This window comes from Zootoca vivipara, chromosome 2 (genome assembly GCF_963506605.1).
Source record: "Zootoca vivipara chromosome 2, rZooViv1.1, whole genome shotgun sequence".
NCBI lineage: Eukaryota > Metazoa > Chordata > Lepidosauria > Squamata > Lacertidae > Zootoca > Zootoca vivipara.
In genome coordinates, this window is record NC_083277.1 from 114,442,819 (window position 1) to 114,458,023 (window position 15,205).

The 15,205-nt window shown below is 44.9% G+C and overlaps 1 protein-coding gene across 4 annotated transcripts in view; it reads right to left on the bottom strand.

Moving 5' to 3' along the window:
• LOC118076802 (unconventional myosin-Ia) overlaps positions 1 to 11,538 on the bottom strand; it is a 68,310-nt gene extending 56,772 nt beyond the window's left edge. For 2 of the 4 annotated variants that reach the window (XM_060272085.1, XM_060272083.1), the window contains exon 1: positions 11,323 to 11,538. The gene's annotated coding sequence lies outside the window, so the exon portion shown is untranslated. The remainder of the gene's footprint in view (positions 1 to 11,322) is intronic. The other 2 variants (XM_060272084.1, XM_060272082.1) reach the window with 1 other exon arrangement.
• Between the last annotated feature and the right edge of the window lie 3,667 nt (positions 11,539 to 15,205).

Consider the following 15,205-nt stretch of genomic DNA (forward strand, 5'->3'; position numbering starts at 1 on the left):
CCGTTTTGGGCAGCTGGAATAAACAGGGAAATAGAGTGCTATTGGTTGAGTGAAGATGAGGAATGGAAAGGCCTGAACAGAGTCTCTCTCTCTTTCTCTGACTGCTTCCAGGCAGCTTGCTTATTGAGCATTCAACCTAGAATAATAGAATCTTAGAGTTGGAAGGGACCCAAGGGTCACCTAGTCCAACCCCGTAATCTGTTTGCAGGGAGATTAGGCAACACTGGGTTGTTTACATGGAGGTTAGATAGCATTGCTTTGAAGAAAGTGCTGCCCCACACTTTCCATTGCATTTCTCCATCACTTTCCTCAGTGTGAAAGGTTCAGATTTCCTTCCTGGGCAGCAGGGAGAGGAAATTAGTGTGTTGCACTAGAGCTCCAAACCAAATGTAATTGCACGATCTGAATTTTCCAATATGTGGTTGAATCCCACCCAAAAACAGCGACAGTCTGAAAGCACCCTCTCTTTTTTTGTAGGTCTGATATAGGACTCAGCTACATTAATAAAGGCACAGCAATTTGAATGTGCTATAAACATGCAACACCAGATGGCGCCAGAGAGCAAGAAATTTTAAAACACAATTTTCTATAGATATTTTTTCTTTCGTTATAACTATCACATTTCGGACTTATTTATAGCTTTCCCCCCTATGTGTAGATCCACCCATAGACTAAAAGACCAGCTGTTTTACTTGAATGCCCCTTTACCTCTACTTAAGCTCTGCTTCTCCATTTGCAACAAAGCAATAAATTTTCAGGGGTCCAGGCTCTCGGTTTTCCTTATTCAGTGAATGCACACATGGCAGGGCGCAGCACCACAGTGCTACAATTCCCAGAGTTCCATGAGAAGAGGCATTGGCTGTTAAACTACTCAGGGAATTGCAGCTCTGGGAGAGGAACACAGCTCCCTTTTGGGGAGAGGGGGTAGCCATGATTGCTTAAAGTGGTATCATGGGGTTCATAATGAATGCTGTGAATGTAGGCTCTATGTTGCTTCAATTAAACACCAAAACAAAGCATGACTCTGAATATCCAGTCTGTGCTGCTCCGTAATGAAGGGAAGTAGCAACAATAAGGGAAGCACATGCAGGGAAGGCTAAAAGGTTGCCAGCTCATAAGTGCTTTGTGAGGAGATGCTGAGTGCCTTTCCTACCACCCCCACCCCCACCCTTCCATCCTGCCCGGTGCCATTGATTCCTAAGCCAGCTGACAGCTGTTGGCGGCCCAACTTCCTGCTCTGAGTCACTGGTGTCCTTGCAAGCCTGGGGTGGTTCTTCCCAGTGGTATTAACCTCTTCACGGCTAGTTCCAAAGTCTAACCTAGAAGAGAGCACTCTGGAGCACTTTCCTCCCTGCAAGCCAAACTCACTGCTGCAGTTAAGTTGGCAATCCTATGCTCCATTTACTTGAAAGTAAGTCCCATTAAAAACCAGTGGGACTTCCAAGTAAACATGGCTAAGAGCAAGCTGCACAAATGCAACTGGTGCAAATGTCCATGGGTTTGTCTAATCTTTTTTTTTAAAAAAAAAGTCATGCAAGCTAGTGGCAAAGGGCAGGCCATGTTAAGGAATTGTAGCTTTGTGGGGAGTAAACCACAGTTCCCAATAATCTTTAGGGGAAATAATGGGCTTTAAAATTTTAAAGGGACTTTAAATCCAAGCATGTCTTTGTATCCTATGGGGCTCTGAGGTGCAGATTTACCTTTGAGATAAGTTCACCTGAGAGGCAGTGACTTACAAGAGATGGCGTAGCATGGGAGCTATGATTCTGAGCTATGAATAAAGAAACCCCTGATTCAAAACTTGCTTCTTTCTTTCTTTCTTTCTTTCCTTCTCCCTCCACACCCTCCCCCCTTTCCAACTCAACTTTAATTGCACAACCTGAATTTGCTGTTATGGGATTGTATCCCACCTGAAGATTGCAAAAGTCTGGAAATGGTGCGTGTATGTGTGTGCATGAGAAGGAGAAAAAGAAGGGGGAGATGTTCAGTGTGAAAATGGTGCCTGGGAATAGGGTTAAAGAGCCTCTCTCTTCCTGCTCCAGTCTTCCACTTAAACCTGCAATCTCAGTGGTTGCATTGTATTAAGAAAAGACCAACCACCCCAAAATGGATTACATACCCTCCAACATTTCTCCGATGAAAATAGGGACATCTCATTCCATACAAATAATTTTACTATTTAGACACCACCCATCTGACTGGGTTGCCCCTGCCATTCTGGGTGGCTTCCAACATATATAAAAACATAATAAAACATTAAACATTCAAAAAAATTCCATATACTGGGTTGCCTTCAGGCAGCCTGTGAGTCAGGTAACTCCACACCCTGCAACATTTATTAAATGAAAATTGGGACATCCTAAGGAAAAGCAGGACATTTTTGGATTGAATCAAAAACTGGGACGCCTTCTGTAAATATGGGACTGTCCCTGGAAAATAAGGACACTTCGAAGGGTCTAGGATTGCTGAGCCACACATAAAGGCTTAGTAGTGCTTCTAAGCACTACTAAGAAGGGGATGACAGAGATGGTTGGACAGTGTTCTCGAAGCTACGAACATGAGTTTGACCAAACTGCAGGAGGCAGTGCAAGACAGGAGTGCCTGGCGTGCTCTGGTCCATGGGGTCATGAAGAGTCAGACACAACTAAACGACTAAACAACAACAGTGCTTCTGCTAGTCATGCTTCTGGCTGAGGGTGAAGCTGGGAATCCAGCGAAGACTCTTTCCTGGCACTTCCCAACAATCCCTTAGCAAAGCATTCTGTTGCTGTCTGAGTTACTAAATTGCTGTTTGCCCCCAGAGTAGACTCAGCAAGAAAACTCAATGGAGCTGCATCAGCAGCACTAATCGAGGAGTTCCTGTGAGCGGCACGATCGTTAGCCTGACTATAAAAGAACTTTATGGCCGGAAAGGAGTTGAACAGCCCTGGATGCTGTACTTTCTCCTTTGTATCTCACAGGTGAGAGCAGAAGGCCCAACTGCGATAGCATCTCATCCTAACATAGGTGGGTAAATAAACAGAGGCATATGCCCAGTGGTTAGTATTCAGTCCATTTATGGGGAGCCAAACTCAGAACAGAAGCTGGGATAGATGCATTGAGAGCCAGAACTCTTGGGTTGTCCGGGTGTACAGTACTTGATTCTCGCCTTAACAGTTATTGTGGTGCAATGGTTAGGCTACTTTGTTGTCTTGAGGGCCTCTCTTCTGCTTTTCTTGTTTCTTGACGGCTGCCATGGTTTCTTATGGCTGCCACATGGGAGGACATCAATGTTAACTGTTCCCTTTGGCTATGTGTCTACTGACCAGAGAAACTGTAAGCTTCTCTGGGAGAAGCTGGGGTTTATCTGAAGTCCTAATAAGAAAAGACCTGCTGGAGCAGGCCAAAAGTCCATCTAGTCCAGCATCCTATTCTTAGAGTGACCAACCACATGGCCTTCAGAAGCTCGAAGGCCAGACCCAAGTGCAACAACATCAGATTTAGCTATTAGCTATGAATCAAGAGCGGTCGGATGAAGGGGTTTATACTTCCAATAAGATTTGTTTTGTTTACCAGATTTATATCCCATTTTCCCATGAGAACTTCCCCAAGACAAACAAGTAATAATATGGGATGATAGCCAACACTGGCCATTCTCACATATTCCATTGATTTCAATGTGTACATTCTGAGTATGACAAATGTTGGCTATTATCCATTGTTTCTTGTAAAACCACAGGGATTCAATCCCAGGCCTCCCTTGTCTAAGTAAAATACACCAACCCAAGGCTAGGGAACCTTTGGCCCTTCAGATGTTGTTGGACTACAGTTCCCATCATGTCTGACCATTGTCTGACCTGAAGGAGCGTCTCCACCTCCATCGTTCTGCCCGGACACTGAGGTCCAGCACCGAGGGCCTTCTGGCGGTTCCCTCATTACGAGAAGCTAAGTTGCAGGGAACTAGGCAGAGGGCCTTCTCGGTGGTGGCGCCTGCCCTGTGGAACGCCCTCCCAACAGATGTCAAAGAGGAAAATAACTACCAGACTTTTAGAAGACATCTGAAGGCAGCCCTGTTTAGGGAGGCTTTTAATGTTTAATAGATTACTGTGTTTTATTTTTCTGTTGGAAGCCGCCCAGAGTGGCTGGGGAAACCCAGCCAGATGGGTGGGGTATAAATAATATATTATTTATTATTATTATTATTATTATTATTATTATTATTGGCCGTGCTGGCTGGGGCTAATGGGAGTCTATTAACATCTGGAGGGACAGAGGTTCCCCAGCCCTGCTTTGTTTGAAGGAAAATAATATACATAACAACGATGCAGGAGCCCTCCAGCTGCAGATGTTGTTGGGGGTGGGGGTTTCCAATTCTGATTGAAGCTGGTTTGGAAGAAAACACATCAGAACGTAGAACTTCATAAAAAGTGACAGAGCAGATGTGGATTGTGGTTTATGATGAGCATGCACACCATTTCTCAAACCAGTAGTGGGAACACACCAGATGCAGAGCCAATGGGAGTGTGTGCACAACCCAAATGTGCTCATTAGTCACAAATTGCTAACTGTTTCAGGAGCGGGGAAGAGGGACACTGGGTGATGGAACAGAGTATCCTGGAGAAGATGGAACGCTAAACAGTGCCGCAACATTTTGTTGCAGATCCCACTTGTTAACAAGTATTATTTTTTAAACTTTTCTTTTGATAATGAGGGATTCAAATACACTGAAACAATGTCGCATTTGTAGGAAGTTCCAAAAAAATCTATCTTGACATTTGTATTTCCACTTCAGAAAGGCTACTTTGGATAAGAAGAGAACTACTTTCCTCCCAAATGGTCACAGCTTCAGGAGGGCACACTTCTGAGCAATGGGGGAGGAGTAGGGGTTGTTTGTGTCAGTGTGTGCTACTCATGCTGTTTGCCCCGAAGTATTCCTATTAGCTGTTTTATTCAGCCTATTTATAACATTTCATCTAAGGACGAAAACCAGAACTTCCTCCGGCAACTTGTCCCAATTCCCAGGTATTCTTATGGGTAGGAAATATTGTCTTCCTTTAAGTTAAGCCCATCATTGCTTTGCCTTCAGTGTTGACAAAAAGCAATTAGTGGTTGTGCTTCAGCCTATACAGTACTATTGAAAAAGTCAACTCCTTTCCCAGATGGTGGAATATCTGTCCCTTCTTAATTTTCCAGCGGGTTTTGCATTCCAAACAATTACTGCGCTTGGTTGTCGTCCTCTGAACCCACCTGATATATCTTGAATGGTAGTATCAAAAAGTACTACATGCAGGATTATTCTGTTTTTCTTTTCTTTTTTTACTCACAGAGCTTAATTCATGATATGAGAGGTGGCATGGGAGAACGCCTATTGAGAAGGAGTGGTTTATTACGGTAATTTATTTTGCTGTACAAAGTACTGTGGGTATGTTTGTTCTGGCCTAAAGAGCAGGTTTTCCCTGGGGAAAGAGTGGGCCAAGGGGGAAATGGCTCAAACCTGTGCCTAGAAAGTGTGGGTCAAGCAGAAAACTGCTTGGACCCATGCTTTCTAAGCATGAGACAAGTGCAAGTGTGTACAAGCCCTGTATCAGACCATTGATCTCCCATGAAGCCCAGTTTACACCAACTAACAGGTGCTCTGGAAGATCTCAGGCAGGGATCTTTCCCAGCCTGAGATCCATTTAGCTGGAGATATCAGGGACTGAACCTGGGACTTTCAACATGAAAAGCCCGCGCTCAGCTGCTGATCTATGCCCCCTTTCATCAACCTCAGCAGAATGAAGCAAGCGCATAATGGAAAATGCATGAGTCAAGAACGGCACAAGGGCACTGAGAGACAAACTATGTGTAAATGGCACAGGAAGGATACCACAGGATAAAACCCCTAGGTGGAAAGCAGTTCCGTGCAAGATGTAGCAAGCAACCCACCTGCTGATCATCACACATGAAAACTGCATAGGTGTGTTCATGCTACGTACATTCAATGTGAAATCACAGGCAATCATGGCAGCAAACTTTGCACATGCATGATACATGAACCTCTACTCTAGTAACTTCTACACTACAGTGCTTTCCCTCTGAGAATGGGGCATAGTATTTAAATGTGCCTAATAAATAAGTAATTGCTCTGAAGCACCATTACAGTATATTGGTTACACTAACTCTATTTGGATTTGCACCAAATATAAATTGTTCCCTATTCTTAAGGTCCCCCGTCATTAAGATCAGGAGATCCATAGAACATCAGCTTCTTTAAATAAAAAATAAAAAATTAAACACCACCAACATTTATTGCACTTTATAAAACAGCCAACCTTCACCTTTGATTTATAAGGCTGCCCATGGACTCTGCACCACCACCATAAAATCTCAATATCCTTATCAGTCCCGCTTGAATAAAGTTCATATCTGAAGCGAGCAATTTTATGTTCACTCTGTCGGTATATTAAGGTTGGTTCAAAAGAGGATACGAATGACAACTTAGGTGATCTGTACCCAATTTGCAACCAAAACACTTGCACCTTTGCGAGTTATGCTATGGTTTATCTGGCCCAAAGGACCCCCAAAGCAGGATACAACATACGAACACAACAGAAAGGCAAAATAAAAATGCAACAAATACATGGGAAGTTAAAAAATGTAAAATAGCAAAATCACAAAATACACTGCTTTTGTGTTGATGGGCTGCTTCTATGCTCTCATCACCATCATGGACAGAGCTCCCCAGCATTGCACTTGGAAGGCAGGTTAACTCACATCCCCACCAATCTCTCACCTACGGTAGCAGCAAGCCCATTCGCAATAGTTCTCAAACTGTGGGTCCCCAGATGTTGTTGGACTACAACTCCCATCATCCCTAGTGGGAATGTCCAGCAATCAGGGATTGTGGGAATTGTAGTCCAACAACATCTGGGGACCCACATATTGAGAACCACTGCCCTAGAGGATAGCCGTTGCTTTTGTCACACCCTCGGTCACTCCTTTGGGGTTGCCCCACCAAGGCTGGCCTGCCAGCAGCAACCAACCACCAATATCACTTAGCAGCACCCAAATAAATAGGCTTTTCTCCTTGGAAACCAGGTACAGCTGTGGCAACATTCTTTCCTCTTCACAGGAAGCTCTAGGTTGGTCACCCTTTCCTGCTCCCACTGGCTGCTGTTCTCCAGATGCAGCAAGAAATAGCCATGCTACTATTATCTGCCTCCTCTCACACCTGAATTGCACCAAGCCTTTAAAAGCTGAGGATACTTATGAACCAACCCGGACCCTGTGACCACAACCTGAGGCCCTTCTTTGGGTGCCTCCCCCACAATAGGTCCGGAGGGTGGCAACATGGGCCTTTTCTGTGGTGGCTCCTCATTTGCAGAATGCACTCACTCTCACCCCAAGCAGGTTCACTTGGCACCTTCATCACATATCTTTAGGTGCCAGGCGAAAACAGTTCTCTTCAACCAGGCATTTGACGGATTAACATCCTATGGCCTTTTAAATGTGTCTGTGGGAGGGGATGTTATTGTTTTGTTTTTGTTTTATTATGTATATTGTGGTTTCATTTTGTGTTTTTATGTTGTGAGTCACCCTGTGATCTTCAGATGAAGGGTGGTACACAAATTAAAACAATAGTAGCAATAGTAATAGTAATAGTACCGTAATACAAGGCATGAACTTGTGCAATTTTACAGGCATGCCACAATATACATGCAGAGGTAAAGGTAAAAAAGGTAAATGACCCCTGAACCGTTAAGTCCAGTCAAAGGTGACTATGAGGTGTGGCGCTCATCTTGCTTCAGGCCAAGGGAGCCGACATTTGTCCACAGACAGCTTTTCAGGTCATGTGGCCAGCATGACTAAACCGCTTCTGGGGCAACGGGGCAACGGGACTCCGTGATGGAAGCCAGAGCGCACGGAAACACCATTTCCCTTCCTGCCATAGCGGTACCTATTTATCTACTTGCACTGGTGTGTTTTCAAACTGCTAGGTTGGCAGAAGTTGGGACAGAGCAATGGAACACATGCAGAACCCTCACCTTCCTCCATGAAACCCAGGAAGCAGGCAGCCATGACATACTGCTGAATCAGGCAGGATTACATATGAAGTTGCATTATACCAAGTCAGATCATTGCCTCCATCTAGTTCAGTGCGTTCTACGTGAGAGGTGGAAGACTTGCAGCCCTCCAGATGTTGCTGAACTCCCAACTCCCACCATCCCTGACCTTTGGCCACTCTGGCTGAGGGCTGATGGGACCTGGAGCCCAACAACAGCTGGAAGACCACAGGTTCCTCATCCCTGGTTTACTCTGACTCATGACTGTACTCTAGGTTTCCTAGGTGGTAACCTTTCCCTGCCCCTTGCACTTCGTACCGTGTGCTATGGTGCCTCCCACACCTTTCCCAGTCCTACTATATGAGATCCCTTAATGGGGGATGTCATGAGGACCTTGTGCATGCACAGCACATGCTCTACCACTGAACTATGATCTCTTCAGCTCCTAGCCACGTTTGTGTCAAATGTCTGCTACCTGGGCCCAGGGCCAATCCTACCATTAGGCAGAATGATGAGAGTGGCATATTCTGGGAGGCGGTGGCTCTTCCTCCTGTGCTCATTTTCCTGTCTCCAAGGGTGAGATTTTGAGTGGTCTGGAACGGGGAGGTGGCAAAAGCCTTTCATCTAACCCCAGGTTAGGCCAGAGCCAAGGGAAAGGTGTGGGTTTGTTTAGGCATCTAGAGCGAGGATGGAGAACCAGATATTGCTAGACTTCATCTCCTCTCAACCCCTAGCCAGCATGGGCAGGAGTGATGGGAATTGGAAACCAGGAAGGCGCACTGACAATCTACGCCAGGCCAAGGTGCTCACACTCTTAGCAACCCACAGTCTCAGTGATCTCCAAGAGTCACAGAAGCCAAGTGCATGTTTAGCAGGTTGCAGACAATGGGTGCCAGGGGCATCTAAATATTTGACAAGGGACTGGGATGGGGGCGGGGAGAAGGCTTTCCTGCTCGAAGAAAAGGAGTGACTGATGGGAAGTCAACAAAGATAAACATCCATTGGTGGGTGGAATTACCCCTGCTACTATTTTAACAAGTCATTTGCCTCAAGACGGTTGGTATCACCTTTCCCATGTGATTGTTTGCGTTCACAAATACAGTATCACCACTGTGCCAAATTGGCAGGGATGGGGAAAGAAATTTAATTGAGTTTGCATCTATAGGTGAACCTACCTAATTTGCATTTACTGAAATAATATGTGAACTCAAACACAGCCACACTTCAAAATTTGCACTTCTCCAAATTTTCTCCAGCCAAGAAATGCACACAGCAGGGTAAACAGGAATATACAACAATGAGTTACATTGGGGGAATGGTTTTGCAAAAATGTGTATATTGTACAAAGTTGCATTAAAATCACACTAGAAGAAACTCATCTGATGAATTTTCATAAGGACTTTAAAAAGGATTCAAACTGATGTGGAAATGTGGAGAACGGAACCTAAGATTGGAAAAGTGAGAAATCAAGAAAAACTGGATTTGACATCTTTGCCCGTTCCTACAAATTGGAGATAGAATTGCTGTTATTGTGCCCCTAATTTGTGGGATGCTTTGCTTCATCTTTTTAAGGCTGCATGAGGAGGCACTTTTGTTCCCACTGGCATTCAGTGGAACCTAATGGTGAAAATTAGTTACCGTACTTGCAAAAAATCTCCCCTCTGCAACTGAGTTAGCTTCCAGACAACCTGTTTATTGAGCATTCACCCTGATTTGTTTACAGGGAGATTAGAGGACCATGGCTATTTACTGAGCATTTATTCTGATCTGTTTGCAGGGAGGTTAGGCAACATTGTGTCAAGCAATGTTTTTCTGGGTGTTTTACTGTCACTTTCCTTATTGCAAAAAGCCCAACCTTCTAGGGCAGTAGGTTTGTTGCACAATAGCTCCAAATCAGCTTTAATTGTACAACCTGATTTTCCTAGTTTATGAGTGAATCTCACCCAAATCAAGGGCCTTGAAGCACCCTGAGTTCATGGCAAAGGGCTCCTAAAACAATTCAGATTTCTTCTTTACTTTCACTGGGCCACACCTGATCTTCCAACAGCAGAGGTGGGAAAGCACTCTTTTTTGTGTTCAGCTGGCAGCATCTAGGGCTGGAGTATAAAGTTTGCCAGTGCTCAGCCCCAGAATCCTTTTTCAGTGCCAAAGCTGATTCCAGAAATATGTGAATAAGTCTTGCACATTCTCCAATAGGCAAAGTTCCAGGGATATTGCTGCTTCAGTTTAAGGTTGGGGGGGGTGTTATGAGAGAGCGCTGGAGACTTCTGGCATTTTTGTAATATTTGCCTAATGTACAAATATACAAGCAGAACACATGCGGAGACAAACATTATGAGTAGGTATGTCTTGAAGGCGGAAGATCCACTACCCACATTGGATTCCAAGAGAGACTCTGCAACTCAACATGCCTTCAGCCAAATCACAGAATGCTCTCTCTTGTTCTCTCTCTTTCTAATCTGCAAACATGCATATTTGTCCCCTCTCCTCAGGTGGAGGGGTAGGGTATCACCGTCTCCAGCTACCAGGGGACCCTGTCCAGTCCCCTGAACATCCTGGACTCTTAGTCATCTCCCTAAGAAATTAATCTTCATCCAGCAGCCATAAAAATAATAAAAAGTGTCTCTGGGAATGTGCAGAGTGTTTTTACCATCCCCACCCCCATGCAACTGGGGCCTGTAGCTATGCAATAAAAATTAAAGAGCAGAGTTTCAGGAGACATAATATGGCATTCAGGCAAGCTTGAACTTCAAACCCCCCTCTTTGGGGTAAATGAAACACAGTCCAGTTCTAAGAGCTGGCCTGTGTGTCCCCACCCCCAACATATACCTTTCCTCTTTCTCCTCTTCCTTTCTTTCTCTGCCAACTCTTATTTTGTTTTTCTTTGAAACTTCCGCGTCCGCAAACAAAGAAGAAAATGTCTTTGTCTTGGCAATGCCTCCCAAGAAGCATTGGAGATTGGGTAAAGGGTGGGGATTAGAATATGTTTTTCAGCACATTTCCTCTCAAAATCAGAAACAAGACAGACTTTACATGGGGGTTTCCTACAGACAGACGCTGTCTCCCTGAAGGGGAGGGGGCTGCTTTTTGTAATAACACAGAGAGGATGCCTGCCCAGAAAACAAACAATGTTTCAAGGATGTAGATTTCCTATTTAATCAGCCAGTGGGGGAGGGGGGGCAGAGGTATCAGGCAAAGCCCTGAGAAAGCTGCAGAGTCTCCTACTTTGCAAGCAAGAGTGAAGTTGGCTGGGAGGGAGCCATGCACTGTGAAGAAAATGTCAAGGTGGGTTCCTACTCACCCCCTAAACAGGGAGACGTCCCACAGCTCTGCAGTTGCACACCCAAGCCTTTTTTCCAACGTAGCCCAGGTTAGCTCCAAAACAGCAACAGGCAACCCAGCTCAGCAGGAGCTGTCCATGGTTTGTCTCTTCTGCACCGTCCTGCTTGCCTCTCAGCAGTTTCTGACTGCCACACCTACTTCCTCTCCGCGCTGCCTCCCACCAAAGGATCTCCTCCTCCTCTTCTCAGATCAAAGGGCTGCAAAGTCAACAGGGTTAATCATTACGTTGCTAGCAAAGTGCCCATCAATTTGATGGATGGAAGGAGTGCCTGTGTGTTTATGTGTGCATGTAAGGAGAGATTTGCAAGGATCTCCTGCATATTTCAAAAGCCTGTGCACTCTGTGCCCAAAGAGCAGTGCTTCCCAAACTTTGGTTCTCCAGCTGTTTTTGAACTACAATTCCCATCATCTCTGACCACTGGTCCTGCTAGCTAGGGATGATGAGAGTTGTAGTCCAAAGACAGCTGGAGACCCAAATTTGGAAAATGCTGCTATAGAGACACAGTGGACACTCATCCCACCAAGGCCTCTGTCACGCTACCAATTGTGAGTGACTGAGAGCAGGTTTGAGCCTCAACACGGTTCTGAGTGCTTTACTTCTCCCTCCATTGGAGAATGGCAGTCACTCACTTATATGAAAAGAATGAAAAGGTGCAGTTGGAGATGCCCTATAGTGGGGCTATGGCCCTCCACAGGCTCTCCATCCTTGATCTAGAGGACAGATGACCAACTGGTGACCCTTGAGCTAAGTCATAATGCTGTCCATCTTTTACTAGTTCCACCACATTGTAAAAAAAAAACTTATTTTTTTTTTTTAATGTGCAGTTTCACTTGAGAGGAAAATAACTAATGGATTGCACATATTCAATATATGTTTTGTAGTATTCCCAGTTTTACATACAGAGGGAAGGACCTGCTTGAGTTGGTCTTTTAGAAATTTCAGCATCCTCCATAACAAATGTTCTCCATAGTAGTGAATCCAGGCCCGGGCCTCCTCATGAGGCAGAGGCACCCACCTTGCTTCTGGCGAGAATTCTCCGGAAGCTGCCGCTGCCACCACCTCTTTGTAGGTGCTGCTATGCAATGCAGGCACTAGCAGTGGGGTGGCAACGAGGAGGAGGAGACATGTTCCTGCATCATCTCAAGCGGCGCAATGGAGTGCACCACCCGAGTGAATCAGCTACTGCTAGTTCAGGGTGGTCCAGCATGCAGCAAGCTCCACAGCAGGCAGCAATCAGGGGCTTCAGGACCACATGGCAGCACACAGGGCCCCCATAGGAAGAGCCACCACATGCCATCGGCACAGACTGGCATGCAAGAGAAGGGGTGGGGGAGACAAGGGAGGGAACCTGTGCTTCGGGTATAGAGAATATAAGCTTGTTTTTTGCTAAAACTTGGTGCCCCTACTTTGGACACTTGCTTTTGCAAGAATGTATTGTATTCAATAAACTCTTTGCTACTTCACTGATTTTGTTCAGACTGCATTTGGTTATGGGTTTTGGGACCTACGTTTTATATCTCACATGGGGGTGGAGGGTGGTGAGTCTGAGGTAAAAAGTGAAGGAGAAAGAGAGCATGACCTATAAATATAACTGCGTATAAATAGGGATGAAGGCTGAGGTAAGAAAGAAAAAGGGAATAAGTGACCCAAGAGATGTGGAGGCAAAAACAAGTGAAGCTAAAAAGCCAAGGGGAGGAATGGGCTAAAAGCAAGGGGGGTGCAGATGAGGGGAAATGGTGTGAGGGTACAGGCTGAGGTGAAGAAAAGTGTTTAAAAGAAGCGCAAGAGTGTAAAAATGGGAGATACTGTGAGCTGCGCCCCTCACTGATGCTGTATCACATCCTCCTTTAGCCACTTAAGAGCAAATCTATGAAATTTCTGAAACAATATGAAAACCGAAACACATCCGTCCTTTTAAATTCACACTCATCCAAACTTTGCAGTGCAGTTCTGAAAACCAACCAATGTTTACACAAATGCATATATTAGGGGGAAATGTAATCTCAAATGCATATATCAATGAAGATAACGTATAGAAGTGCAATATAAGCGGATGAATTGCTTGCAAATATGTGTACATTAGTCAAAACTGCATACAAAAATGTGTTCATTAGGGAAAATCATGCCGGTGAATTTTCATGAGGTTCCCCCCCCCCTAAAAAAAAAGAAAGAAAGAAAAGAAAACAAGACATCAGATTGCTGCAGAAATGAGGAAAGCTGGATTTAAGACTGGAAAAATGAGAAACAGAGAGATAAAGGAGATGGTGTTGGACTTCCAGAGGAAGAGAGGAGGACTAGCCCCGCTGTACATCAGGGAGGGCTGTGTGGAGAGAGTCTCTTCCTTTAAATTCCTAGGAGTTTATCTCCGTGAAGAACTTACTTGGAAAATCAATACAACCCAACAGAGACTCCATTTCCTTAGAGTATTGCAAAAGAACGATGTCAATCAACATATGATGATCTCCTTCTACCGGTCCACAATAGAAAATGTCCTTTCATACTGCATCACAGTGTGGTATGCTGACTTGACATCAATGGATAGGAAGTGACTACAGAGGGTGGTGAATACAGCACAACATATTATGGGCTGTCCCATGAATCCGCTGGATGACATCGCGGAAGACCGTTGCCTCAGGAGAATGAGGAAAATTCTTAGGGATGATTCACACCCTGGCCGGCACTTTTTTGATCTCCTGCCCTCGGGCAGAAGATATAGAAGCATGATTAGTCGCACCAACAGGGTAAAGAACAGCTTCTATCCGCGGGCTGTTAGGCTGCTGAATGAAAAGATAACAACAGGGCAACTGACTTTCGGGTTCGGTGGGTGTGCGTCAGTAAATGAGGGGAATTAAGACTGGTAAGAGCTGGGTAATCATGTAATCTCACTGTATACAAGTTGTACAAGTGACAAAGCATTTCAATGTGAAATGGGAAGATCCTTCCACCCCTAAGTGGGAGTGTGCTGGATGCAGAGTGTGTACACAGCCATGGTGTGTGTTTGGGCCTTGCCAGAGTCTTATGACACCTAAAAAGCTAACAAATTGATGGCAGTATGAGCTTAGTTGAACTGGTGACTATCAGATACACAATGTTGGCAGAGCTGCTGGTATACATGCATATGATGGGCTCTGCGGAGATTATAAACAGAAATCCTACAAGGTCTGAGGAAAAGAAATGCAGAAATGACGAACATTGTCAGTGACCCTTCTTAACCGGCACCCTTCACAAAGCAGGGCAGGTGGTAACGCAAAGTTTCCTGGCTTTGTAGCAATGACCAGAGGGGTAGCCATGTGAAAAGCCTCTCGCAGCAAACACAACAAAAGAGTTTTGTGGCACCATCAAGTCTTTAAGCTAATTAACACACATGTGGAGAGAAGGAAGGAGAAACCAGCCCAAGATATTTTGCTGCCTGAGGTAAAGAACAAGATGGCGCCTCCCCCACCCCCACCCCCATCCCAGTTACAAAAGCTGTCCAGACCAGCAATTGAATCTAATTGAATCTTTTATTGGAGTTTACCATCTGCTGTATTATGTATCTTAGATTCAATAGGGTTGTTGTTTTTAAAAAGTTCTAAACTCTTTGTGTGGAAACTCACTAACCTATTTAGTACTAACCTATTTTGTATTTAACTTGCCTTCTGTTGTAACCTGTATGAATCTAAATAAAACTAAATAAATAAATCTGACGGCGGCACTGTCAATGGGACAGCTTCTGGCACCTGAGGGCAGCAACCTAGCTTAGGCTGCGCGTTCCCGCCTTGCAAGCTCTGTCTACTCATTGCCCTTCAACATCTACCACCTGAGGCATTTGCCTCACTTTGCCACATATCAGAGCCAGCCC